Source organism: Equus quagga, chromosome 7 (genome assembly GCF_021613505.1).
Source record: "Equus quagga isolate Etosha38 chromosome 7, UCLA_HA_Equagga_1.0, whole genome shotgun sequence".
Taxonomy (NCBI): Eukaryota; Metazoa; Chordata; class Mammalia; order Perissodactyla; family Equidae; genus Equus; species Equus quagga.
Genome location: NC_060273.1, coordinates 31,040,392 through 31,052,015, shown reverse-complemented (window position 1 = coordinate 31,052,015; position 11,624 = coordinate 31,040,392). Strand labels below are relative to the sequence as shown.

The 11,624-nt window shown below is 56.4% G+C and overlaps 1 protein-coding gene across 1 annotated transcript in view; it reads right to left on the bottom strand.

Annotated features, from left to right (window-relative positions):
* LOC124242023 (kinesin-like protein KIF19) overlaps window positions 1-11,624 on the bottom strand; it is a 78,643-nt gene that overhangs the window by 18,320 nt on the left and 48,699 nt on the right. The gene's annotated exons all lie outside the window — the stretch shown is intronic.

The window sequence follows — 11,624 nt, the reverse complement described above, 5'->3', positions numbered from 1 at the left end:
CAAGTCATACGGGATTAGGGCCCACCCTAATGACCTCATTTTAACTTGATTTCCTCTGTAAAGATCCTCTCTCCAAATAAGGTCACGTTCTGAGGTCCTGGGGTTTAGGACTCCAACATACCTTTTTTTTGGAAAGGGGACACAATTAGCCCATAACAGTATTCATCAAAAATTACATAATAAGTCATTTTAAAAGGTTATTTCCTATTCTCTCCCCCACTGCTGGCAGGAATGCAGCATAGCACAGTCCTCTGAAGAACTGGTTGGCAGTTTCTTAAAAAGTTAAACATAGGGGCTGGCCCTGTGGCCGAGTGGTTAGGTTTGCGCGCTGTGCTGCGGCGGCCCAGGGTTTCGCCAGTTTGGATCCTGGGTACGGACATGGCACCGCTCGTCAAGCCACGCTGAGGCGGCGTCCCACATGCCACAACTAGAAGGACCCATAACTAAAAAAATATACAACTATGTACCAGGGGGCTTTGGGGAGATAAAGCAAAAATAAAAATCTTTAAAAAAGAAAAAAGTTAAATATAAATCCATCACACAGCCCAGCCAACCCACTCATAGGTATTAACCTAAGAGAAACGAAGGCTCATATTGGCACAAAAACGGTGTGTGAATGTTTTTAGTGGCTTTATTCATAAGTGCCAAAAACTGGGAACAACCCCCAAATCCTTCAACTGGGAGATGGGTAGACAAATGGTGGCACATCCGTGCATTGGAATACATCTCGACGGTGAAGAAGCACAAACTGTCGGTCCACGCCACAACCCAGACGAGTCTCAGATGCATTCTGCTGAGTAAGGAAGCTGATGGCAAAATACTACATCCTGTGTGATTGCGTTTAGGTGACTTCCTGGAAAAGGCAAAAGGGTAGCGTCGGGCTTTCCAGGGGTTGGGGTTGGGGAGGGGTGGACTCCGAAGGGGCAGGAGGAAATTTAGGGGGGATGGAACTGTTCTGTGTCTTGATTGGAGCAGGGGTGCGGGTTCCATGACTATGGGCATTTGTCAAAACTCCTAAAATGGTACATGCAAAAGGATAAATTTTGTCGTATATAAATTATACCTCCATTTAAAAACGTCCCCCAGCCGAGATTTTGCTAATTATGAAGAAGTGGTTGCAAAACGAAGATGAAATGAAATCATTGCCCAGAGGACCTGGTTATGGGTGCCCCCTTGATGAGATAAAAGGGTTCCCTGGTCAAATGAGAGTGGGACACAGGAAATAAAAGTCTAATGTTTCGTTCCAGCCAGACCTGAGACCCGTTGCTGGGATAAAGCACGTTGTGGGTTTGAAAGCGTTTCCCATGAGATCCCCAGCCCCTGGGAGGGTTGGTAAAGGTTGGTTTGAATTAAATAGAGATTCAGGCGCGCAGGAGCCTGACTTGCATGCTGCAAAGGCCTTCTGGGGATTCGAACAGAGCTCCAAGGCCGGGACTCAGGCTCAGACGCAGGGCGAGGGTCTCGGCGGACGCACCTGGGGCTGAGATAAAGACCACGCTTCCCTGAGAGGAGGGGAGGCAGAGCAGCTGTGTGATGGGGCCCGGTCCCCCCTCGGGGTGATGAAGTGCTTTGGAACTAGATAAAGATGGTGGTTGCACAACACTGTGAATGTGCTGAATGTAACAGAATTGTTCGCTTCAAATGGTTGATTTTCTCATGTCAGTTTCACTTCCATTGACAAGAAACAACTCAGTTCTTACATTAGCAACACAGCTACATTTGTACTTACCCTCTCTGAAATAGCTACATATTATCTCCTCATTTGCAGACAAGGTAGCAGAGGCTCAGAGAAGTCAACCAATTATAACCAAAGATGCACAGCTGTGTAAGTGACGAGTGGGGACCCGAAGCCAAATTTGGGGCTCCAGAGCCAGAAGAGCTCCCTTGCACCCTAGCGACCTCCTTAACCAGGAGGGCACCTGCCGTGGGGGGTCTGTGACCTGGAGACGCCCCACACTGTAACCTTCATCTCCCCCTCTTCCATTCCCCGAGCTCCTTCAGGCTGGGACCCCGTGGGCTGTCTTTCCCTACAGCAACTTTGCTGGCCGCCACCCACCTTCGGGGACCCTGGGCCTCTGTGCAAGGGCTGCGGCCTCCCAGGGGCTGACCACAGGCTCCGTGTTTTAGTGCAAGTTGTAGAGATGTCCCCCGCGGGCTACAACTATTTCTGGTTTCATAGCCAGCGTCGTAACAGGAAAAAGAAATAACTGTGGCTTGGCCCAGGAAATGTCAGCCCCACCTGATAGAGGCAGCCTCTGAGCGCTTCTGGGCGAGGGATGGGCGAGAGCACCAACAGGATAAGGAAAAACCCGGAGGGGAGGCATGAGAAGGGCGAGTTCTGCTCTCCTTTGCAGGCCATGTGAAAATCCGAGAGAGCCAACGAACAGAGGACGGACGATGAAGACTCCTGATGAAATCTGAGCTCCGGCACCCTCAGCCCCGCCCCAGGCCCGCTGCTGAGTTTCTGTTTCAGACCTCCTCGGGGTGCTGTGGGGGAATGCGGGAGCAGAAGGGGCCCAGCCCCGGCACCTGTGTGACCAGCTTCAGCGCCATATCTGTTTCATGCTTGAAAGTACAGCCCCTCCCCCCTCCCTCCCACGGTGCCAAGTGCTGGCCCCTAACAGCATTTCTGGGGGAGACCGGCTGGTAGGCACCCAGCGGTCCTGATGGGGAGGATGGTGTCTTTGGCTGGGGTGGGGGCAGGAGAGGAGATGGGGGAAGAGGACGATGGAGAGAGATTTGGGGACAGGTGGATGGAGTGGACAGGAAGGCTTAGGGATGGGGGGAGGGGGAGAGAGGAGTCAAGGGCGGTGCCCGGCTCTGGGGATGGGCGTTTGGGGGGATGGTGGAGCCTCCGTGGGTGAGAGGAGTGCCCGGATGAGAGCAGGGTCGGGGAGCAAACCGTGTGAACCTGGCGTTGTGGGTGCAGACAGGGAGATGTCCCCCGGTTGTCACAGCTGTTGGGGACACGATCGGATGTTTGCGTCTTGAACTCAGGGGAAGGGGTGCATTGGAAGCGATGTCAGTGGGTGCCGTCACCCAGGGGTCCCCAAGCCAAGTCCTTGTACCTCACTGCACCCCCCAGTCCTGGCCAGCCCTCCCCACCACCTCTGCTCCACCCTCCTGGTGGCTGGGATGGCCGCCAGGGGCCACATGCCACAGAGGCTGCATTTCATCCTGGAGGCAGTGGGAGTCCCCAAAGGGAGGGAATGGGGACACCCTGGAGGGGCCAAGGTCAGGGGCGCCTGGGCCTGGCTTGAGGAGCACCAAGAGCCTGGAAGTGTGAAACCCAGCCTCCCAACTCCTTGTGCTAAGGGCTACCCTGGGGTCTGGACAGGAGCCTTGGGACCCCTGGGGAGGACACCCTGGCTAAGGTGATCCACACACAGGTGAATCCATGCAAAATCAGAAAGGACAGGCCAGTGTGGGGACGCGTCTCCAGCCTCCTCGGATTTAGGATGCCCCATTGTCAGGAAGGAGCCTGAGATGGTCAAACCCCCTCTCACCTGATGGCTTATGTCACCAACATGACGCTCTTAACAAGAGGGCTCACCCCTGCTTGCACACCTCCAGGTTGGGGAGCTCACTCCCTACCATTGGGTCACCCAGGCTTTATGCCTCTTCCCCCCGGGGAAACCCCACTAATTCTCTGCAATGTCTTCCAAAGGTCTTTTCCTCCTTGCCCATCTCTCTCCCGGCGGGACTGTTGAATGGGCTCCTGCACGTCGCTCTCCTCTTGCAAGGAAGCCTCGCGACAGCCAAAACCACAGTAATAAACCCAGGACGGATGTTCCCGCTCCTTTGCACGTGCGGCCTCTGTCCTGGACAAGATGCCAGGACCCCGGGTGGGGTCACAGGACAGAGTCCACGCTGCAGGCGGGTGGAAGTCATCACAAGTCCTTCGTCAAAGTGCCAGGCCCCGCAACACCTGCTTGTTCTCTTAAAGTTGCTGGCATAGCTTCATCTCTGCCGGGAGCCTGCCTGCGCTCCTCCTTCCTGAGTCTGGCTCGGGCTTCTCATGTTGACTGCATGCGTTACCTTAAAGGGCTGGCCTTAAACCAGACGGATGCTGCTCCGTGTGGGTCATGTCAGAGATTTTCAAGGGTGCTGGTGAGCTTATCTGTTTGTGCCCCACATGTAAGGCCCGCCAGGAAGGTGGTTCTGCCACAGTCTCCATCGTATGCACCTCCAGCCTAGCCCTCTGTGGGACTCGGGGGGTGCCGCTGTCCCCATCTGCAGGTGGGAAAAGAGAAACTGGGAGAGAAACGCAAGGGAAGACCAGCGGGGCTCTGGGGCTGCAGCCATGGCGCGCCCCGCCCCAGAGCAGGACAAGGCAGCCAGGCCCAGGGCACGGCCCCTCCTGGAACCCGTCCTGCGCTGGCCAAGGGCAGAGGAGGCTCCGGGTGGGGCCATTAAAAGCAATTTGATGACACACGTTTGGTCAGCCCGGCTCTTGCATGTGTTGGTGATTTGGGTGTGAGAAAGACGAGTCTGTAGCTTTTCATTCGGCCTCAACCCTCGTACGCCGGGAAAAATCGGCAGTCGCCTTTTACGACCTGGGTCCAGTGGACCCATTTAAAAAAACATATTTGAAGTCGTTTTACAAATAGTTTACAGAAGCACGATGAAAGGGATAGTGGAAAAAACTGCATTAGACATTTTAATGAGAATTTAAACATAGCAAATGTCATTCTACAAACAGAAAAATGAAAAGCGAGTAACACATTTCACGCAACTCACGACATATCAGCCCTGTGCCCAGCTGACTGCCCTTGGCACCCACAACAGCAGTGTGAGTTCTTACACAACTGCGGACCGCCGGTCACCTTTTTCTACTTCTTTTCTCTCCATTTGTTATGTGTTGGATGCTAGCGCCCCCGTCCCTCCGGTTCGTCTATTGAGGTCCTAGCCCCCAGCAGCTCAGGATGCGACCTTCTTGGTGTGGCCGCTGTAATCAGTTAAGATGAGGTCAGATGGGAGCAGGGCGGGCCCCTAATGCAGTAAGACTGGTGACCTTATGAAAAGAGACACAGGCGCACACAGAGAAGCCGTGGGAAGTTGGAGTGACACTGCCCCGAGACAAGGAGCCAGCAGCAGCTGAGACAGATCCTTGCCTGGCACCTTCAGAGGGACCGTGGCTCTGCCGACACCTCCATCTGGGCCTCCTGGCCTCCAGAACCGCCAGGCAATGACAGTCTGCTGCGCTAAGGCGCTCGGCTCGTGGAGCTTTGTCAGAGCAGCCGCAGGACCTGAGCTGGCACATGGAGGGCATCTGCGTCTCTTCCTGCTCCGATGCCTGTGTCGGAAGAACGTTACGGGGAGAGGCAGGGCACCCCTGTCTGTTCCAGGTCCATTCCTGCAAGTTGTGTTCCTGGTTGCGTGAGGATCTGGGTTCTCGATAATTTACAGCCCTGTCGGTGAGGCATCTCCCACGCGGGGAAACCCACCCCACCGCGGGATGTCGCCACAGGCCGCCCCCGGGCCATTCTCTGCAGGCAGATGCTGGGACTCTCTCTCCGGCGTGGCCCCCCCGCCTGATACAAGACCCCCAGCTGCCTTTGCGGGAGCTTCAGTTGGTCAAAGGCCGAGAATGCGCTGAGCTGAGAGAAGCGACCACGTAGTTGAAATAATCTAAGAAATGATCGCTGAACCTTTATGGGACCCACATATCGTGCCACGAGCTCACCTTCCTTTTCTACCTGGGAAATACATCCCACCTGACGCTTCCTGGCTGCACGGATCCTGCGGAGTGGTACCGGAGCCAATTCTAAACTCGCGGAAAGAAAGTCACAAGTTATATTTCTGCCCGAAGTGTCAAGTTCTCGCATGAACAGCTCGACGTCTCAGAATGCATGTGGAGCTCTTAGCGCAAAGGTCCCCTTGACCCAGCGTCCCCAGGAAGCACCAGCCGCCTCCCCCAGAGCAGGTGGTCCAGGCCCAGCGGGGTCCTATGCGGAGGTGTCCGGCCTCAGCTTGGGCCCCCAAAAGCTGAGATGAGGGCACAGGAGGTTTATTTGAGAAGCACAGTGAGCGGGGAGTGAGAAAAGCCGGAGCGGTGCAGTTAACCAGCAGTGACTCTTGGGGACAGCTGGGCCTCAGGCCTGTGGGACCCTCTGAAAGGCTGGGACTCCCCCTCGGGATGGCCCACCAGAGCTGGGGAGGCCAGCCGCCCGTCCCTCGGGGTGAGGGCTGCCCCCTTGTGCGGGGGCTGCCCCTGGACTGCAGGTGCGCACGGGGAGGGGCTGAGGTGGGCGGGCAGGGACCCCACGCACCTGGCCTGGCCTCCCAGCACCCCTGCTGAGAGGGCCTGCCCTTCCCCATTCCTGTCCCCTTTATCCAGGATGCAGGTGCCTCGTCCAGACTGTCCGATTTCTACTGCGGCTCTAACAAATGACCAAGACACAGACATTTGTCCCCTCACAGCTCCGGAGGACGGGAGTCTGGAATCAAGGTGTCTCAGGGCCACGTTCTCTCCTAAAGCCCCAGGGGAGGACCCTTCCTGCCTCCTCCGGCTTCTGGGGCTTCCTGGTGCCCCTCGGCTGTGGTCATGTCCCTCCAGTCCTTGCCTCCAGCTTCCTGCGGCCGTCTTCCCTCTGTGTCTCCGTGTCTTCTCCCCTTCTTACGAGGACACTTGTCATTGGATTTGGGGCCCATCCTGAATCCAGGATGATCTCGAGATCCTTCACTAATTACATCTGCAAAGACCCTATTTCGAAACCAAGTCCCGTCCTGAGGTCCCAGTGGACGTGAATCTGGCAGAGGACTCGGACGCTGACCCCTGGGCCCCAGAGCCGACCTTGCAGGACGGCGGCCTTGCTAACGTCAAGGGGAGAGCAATGCTCTCTCCCTTCCTGGGAGGCGCCCCCATGGGATGCTTCTCACCCAGCACAGGCACACAGGCACACATCCAGACACACACACATGCACACACACAGAGGCACACACAGATGCGCACACACAGGCACACATCCATACACACACATAGGCACACACACACACACAGGCACAGACAGATGCACACACACATAAACACACATGCAGCCCTGACACGGGCCCTGAAACCCCATGGGCTTACCTGGGACCCCGCCAGCTCCAGAAACTTGGGGAGAATCTGTCTGCAGAAGGAAGAGCCCTTTGGAAGGGGACTTTGCTGCCCTCCCCACGGCCCCAGCCCATCGCTAATCAGCCGCTTTGGTTTTGTACACACGGCACTGGAGTTCGTCTTTGCTTCCTGGGAATTCTTCCAGAAATCTCTGTGTCTACCACATTTGTATACGTGTATATACTCGTTGTCATACAGATGTAAAGTCGTGTCATACCTACTTTTCCGAACCCTTTATTTTTTTCAGTTGCCGAATCTCAGAGAGCTGCCCACACCACATTTAATAGAGCTATGGCTGTTTTAAAAATAATTAATTTTTTCTCACTAGGTCACACGGGAACACGGTAAAAATCCAAATAGTTCAAAACCGTGTGCGATGAGAAGGGAGTCTCCCGCCCACCACATCCCTCACTGCAGGATTTCCTGCCAAAGCTGTTCCACGCAAGACACACGGGTCGGTGTAGACACACACACACCAGCACCTCCACATACACAAACGCGTGCATACACGTACACGTCCATAACACAAATTCGCACCAGGTTTCACCACCCGCCGCCCCCCCACACACACGCTTAAGGACCCTGTTTCTCTAACATCCTCCTTCCTTATCCACCAGCTCTCGGCCCTCAGTTTGCTGAGCAGCTACGAGGCGCCAGGTAATGACGACGCAGGCTCAGGTTTCTCCCCTGCTCAGGAACACGCTGTGACTCCGTATTGCCCAGCGCATCCCACCCGGCTTCTGGAGGTGACATGGGAAAAGGCCACACAGCTGGGTTCGAATCCCGGCTCAGCCCCCTGCTGGCCAAGTAACCGAGCCAGTGGCTGAAGGGGCCCCTGAGGCTTGTGGAGGGACCAGGAGCTGCAGGAGACGGTGGGGCCGGGCGTTCTGAGCAGAGGGGGCAGCGGGAGCGACAGCAGGGAGGCCAGAGACGGGCGCGTGGGTGTGAGTGTGAGAGTGTGAGCGTGTACAGGACTTTCTCGTCCCCGATGCCTCCAGTCCGTGTCACAGCCGGGGGACAGCTCTGATCCGGCTGCCATGCCCCTGGCTCTGAGTTTCACTCCTGACTTTTCGCTCTCTGCCCCGGGGCTCCTCCACGGCCAGGGACTCGGCCCCAGCAAACACAGCCCACCCTGCAGGGTCAGTGCCTCCTGGCCCTCGGGGTCAACCCCAGAGGCTGGCCTCTGAGCCCCGCGGGGTCCTGGCTGCAGCCCCAGGGACCCACCGCGCCTGTGTCTCTTCCTGCTCCCGTGCCTCCCGGCATCATCTCCCGAGTGAGCCACCGGCACCATGGTCTTGTCACAGTCTCCACATCCCTGGGGACCTGAGCTGACACACTTCCACCTCGGGGCATTTGGAGGGGACCCTAGGAAGAACACGCACCCGACCATTCAGGAGAAGTCACCTCTCAGCCAGCGTGAGACGGGGCAGGGCGTTTTCATTTCTCGCTTTATGTAATTTCCTGTCTTTCTGAACGTGGTGGGATCACAGGATGGTCTGTATGTCACACGGACTCGGGCAGAACTCACACAGAAGCCCTGGGTGCACGCGGATGCTTGTGTCACTCTCCTCCGTCATCTTGGGGTCAAACAGGGCCAAATTCAAGATCCTCCCTCAGCGGCCCTCACCCAGTTGACCCTGAGCCCAGGGGCTTCCCCAGCTGTCACCGTGGCTGGCGCAGAGGGGGTGTGTGTTCCTCCATCCTGGCTCTTCCTGGTCCCGTGCTGGCCTCCCGTCTGGCCCTTGGGTGTTGCCCCTCTGGGATGGCTAATCTTACATGTCCACATGGCTGGGCCACAGTGCCCGGATATGGATGATTCCGTGAGGATGTTTTTGGATGAGATTAACTTTTAAATGGGTGGACTTCAGGTGAAGCAAATTGTCCTCCATAATGTAGGTGGGCCTCGTCCAATCAGCTGAAGGCCTGAATAGAACAAAAGGCTGACCTCCCACTTCGGGCTCAGACTTGAACTGCAGCGCCAGCCCTGCCCTCGGGCTCCAGCCCACCTGCCCGCCCTGCAGATTTGGGATGTGCCGGCCTCCATAATTGCATGAGCCAATTCCTTAAAATGAATCCTTTTCCATATATATACATCCTGTTGGTTCTGTTTTGTGGGAACTCAGACCAATACACCCAATGAGGCTGGGACCCCTTAGGAGGTAAGTGCCTCCTTAGCTCATTTTCCGACACATGGGCCACTCCACAGCCTCACGGTGGAGCCCCCCCACCCCTGAGATCCACCAGCTCTTTCTTGGCCAACTTTTGGACCTGACTCAAGACGGGGTGTAGGAAGACCAGAAGTTTCTGCCGTACTTTCACACCACCCCAGGAACAACTCAGAAGCCATACCTGACCCCTGTGCCTTGTCCCCCCATGCTGCCATTTCTACTCCCCTGCTGTCACTCCACAAATGTACCAGAGACTTCTCCAGCCACGACTTGCCGACTGCCTGGGTCTCCCTGGTGTATCAGCCAGGATGAGGTTCACCAAACCACAGTGTCTTCGGGGAGACATTTCTTTCTCTTTCACATTGAAGTCCGGAGGCGGGAGCTAACAGTGCTGAGGCATCTCTGCTCCTTGCAGACCCAAGCTCCTTCCGGCTCCCCCCTCCTTCCTCCCTAAAGCATGGCCTTTGCCCTCATGGCCCCAAGATGGCAGCTAGAGTTCCAGCCATCACATTCAAACTCCAGGCAGCAGGACTGAGGAAGTGGAGAAGAAAAGAGGCACGAGGAACATGCTGATGGTCCTGTACGATAAAGATTCCTGAAAGTGGCTGCTTCTGGCTTATATCCCATTGGTCAGAACTTTGTCACACGGCCATACGCAGCTGCAAAGGAGGCTGGGAAATACAGTCTTTATTTGGGGAGCCATGTGGCCAGCTAAAAATGGGAGGTTCTATTCTCATGGAAGAGAGAGAGCAGATATTGGGGGCAACCAGCCATTTCTGTCCCACCCGGGATCTGGGGCCGGGGCCGGAAAGCAGAAGTCCTCCCACTCCACCCACTCCACCCTGGCTCGGCACTTCCCTCCAGGCGAGGGAAATGGGTGTCGGTCTGTGCCCACGGCAGGTCTGCAGCACAGCTGGCAGCAGACTCCCCGAGATCCGTGGGACCCACCTCCCCACCTCCTCACCCTCCTCAAGAAGGCCCAGAAGGGACAACCCGGTTTCGACGCAGCTCAGCACTGCTTCCTCTATGGCAGGTGTTCCAGCGATGGGAGGTCGGGCCACCTCATCTGGCTGGGCAGTTTGCACGGCACTTATGGGCAGCCGGCCACGTGCCAGACACGCACGTTCCAGGACGACCGCCTCCCACCCACGGGCAAGACCACGACACCCCCGCCACCTCCGGCCCCGACGTGCCACAGCCCAACCCCCAAGTCCACAGAACTCGTCTGTTCCCGCCCTGGGCCCGCCATGAGGGAGGGGGCTCCGGTCCCCACGGCGAGGGCCGAAGGCACAGCCAGGCGAGCTGACGCCCCAGCTCCCAGGGGCCGGTGCCCGGGGATGTTCTCGTTTTCCTCTCTTGAGGGAAACTGAGTGAAGCTGTGCGATCCTAAGGCAATCGGAACCCTGACTTTGGGTTTTGGGTTTCTGGGGCTGGACGCACATCCCCTCACGTTTCCATCTCATTCCTGACAGTTGGCAGCTTCCCCTCTCCGTGCCCTCAGGGTGCTGAGAGGGAGATCAGGACGCGGTGGGGGGTGGGGAGGTTCCCGCATAGGAATGGGAGACTGTTCTTGTCTTTCCCGACGCCGGGCTTGTCCGGGAGCCTGTGTGCACGTGGGGAGGTGACCAGCGCCACTCTGCAGGCTGGCCAAGGCCTGGGGAGCGTGGGGGTTAATTTTATGCATCAGCTTGGCCAGGCCACGGTACCCAGAGGTGCAGTCAAACACCGGTCTGGACTTTGCTGTGAAGGTATGTTTCAGATGAGATTAACATGGAAATCGGGAGGTAGGCTGACTCAAGCAGACCACTCTCCAGAATGTGAGTGGGCCTCACCCTATCAGTTTGATGAGGATTTTAGGCTGGTTAATTTTAAAACTGCAGATGAGAAGCAGGCTCCAAGGAGCTGAGTTTGCTCGCCCTTTGTTGGGAGGCATTTACATTTGTAGGGGAAACCTCCGTCTGTGGGGTTGCCTCCCTCTCTGTGCCAGGAAGAAGGGAGAAGACCTTGTCTCTGGAAGCTCTTAGTCAATGCCAAAGGCAAGAACTTAAGTTGGTTACTGTCTGGCAACCTCATGTAACTGATTTAGGGTGGTGGCTTCTGGCCTTTACTTAATCCGATTTGATTCTCATCTAAAAGTTGTGGGACCACCCAATGGCCGGACCGCACCTGCACTGATACCATTTTAACTTTTTTACGTGTTCTTTCCTTTGTCTTGTAAAGAGATGGCTCACATACCTATGCCTTCAATTTAGCCTTACTTTCCACCCATGTTGGCAGCAGAAGCGGCAGCAGCAGCTCTGACTGCCCGTGGGTCCTGTCCCCATGCAGCAGCCTGACTGCCCATGGGTCCTGTC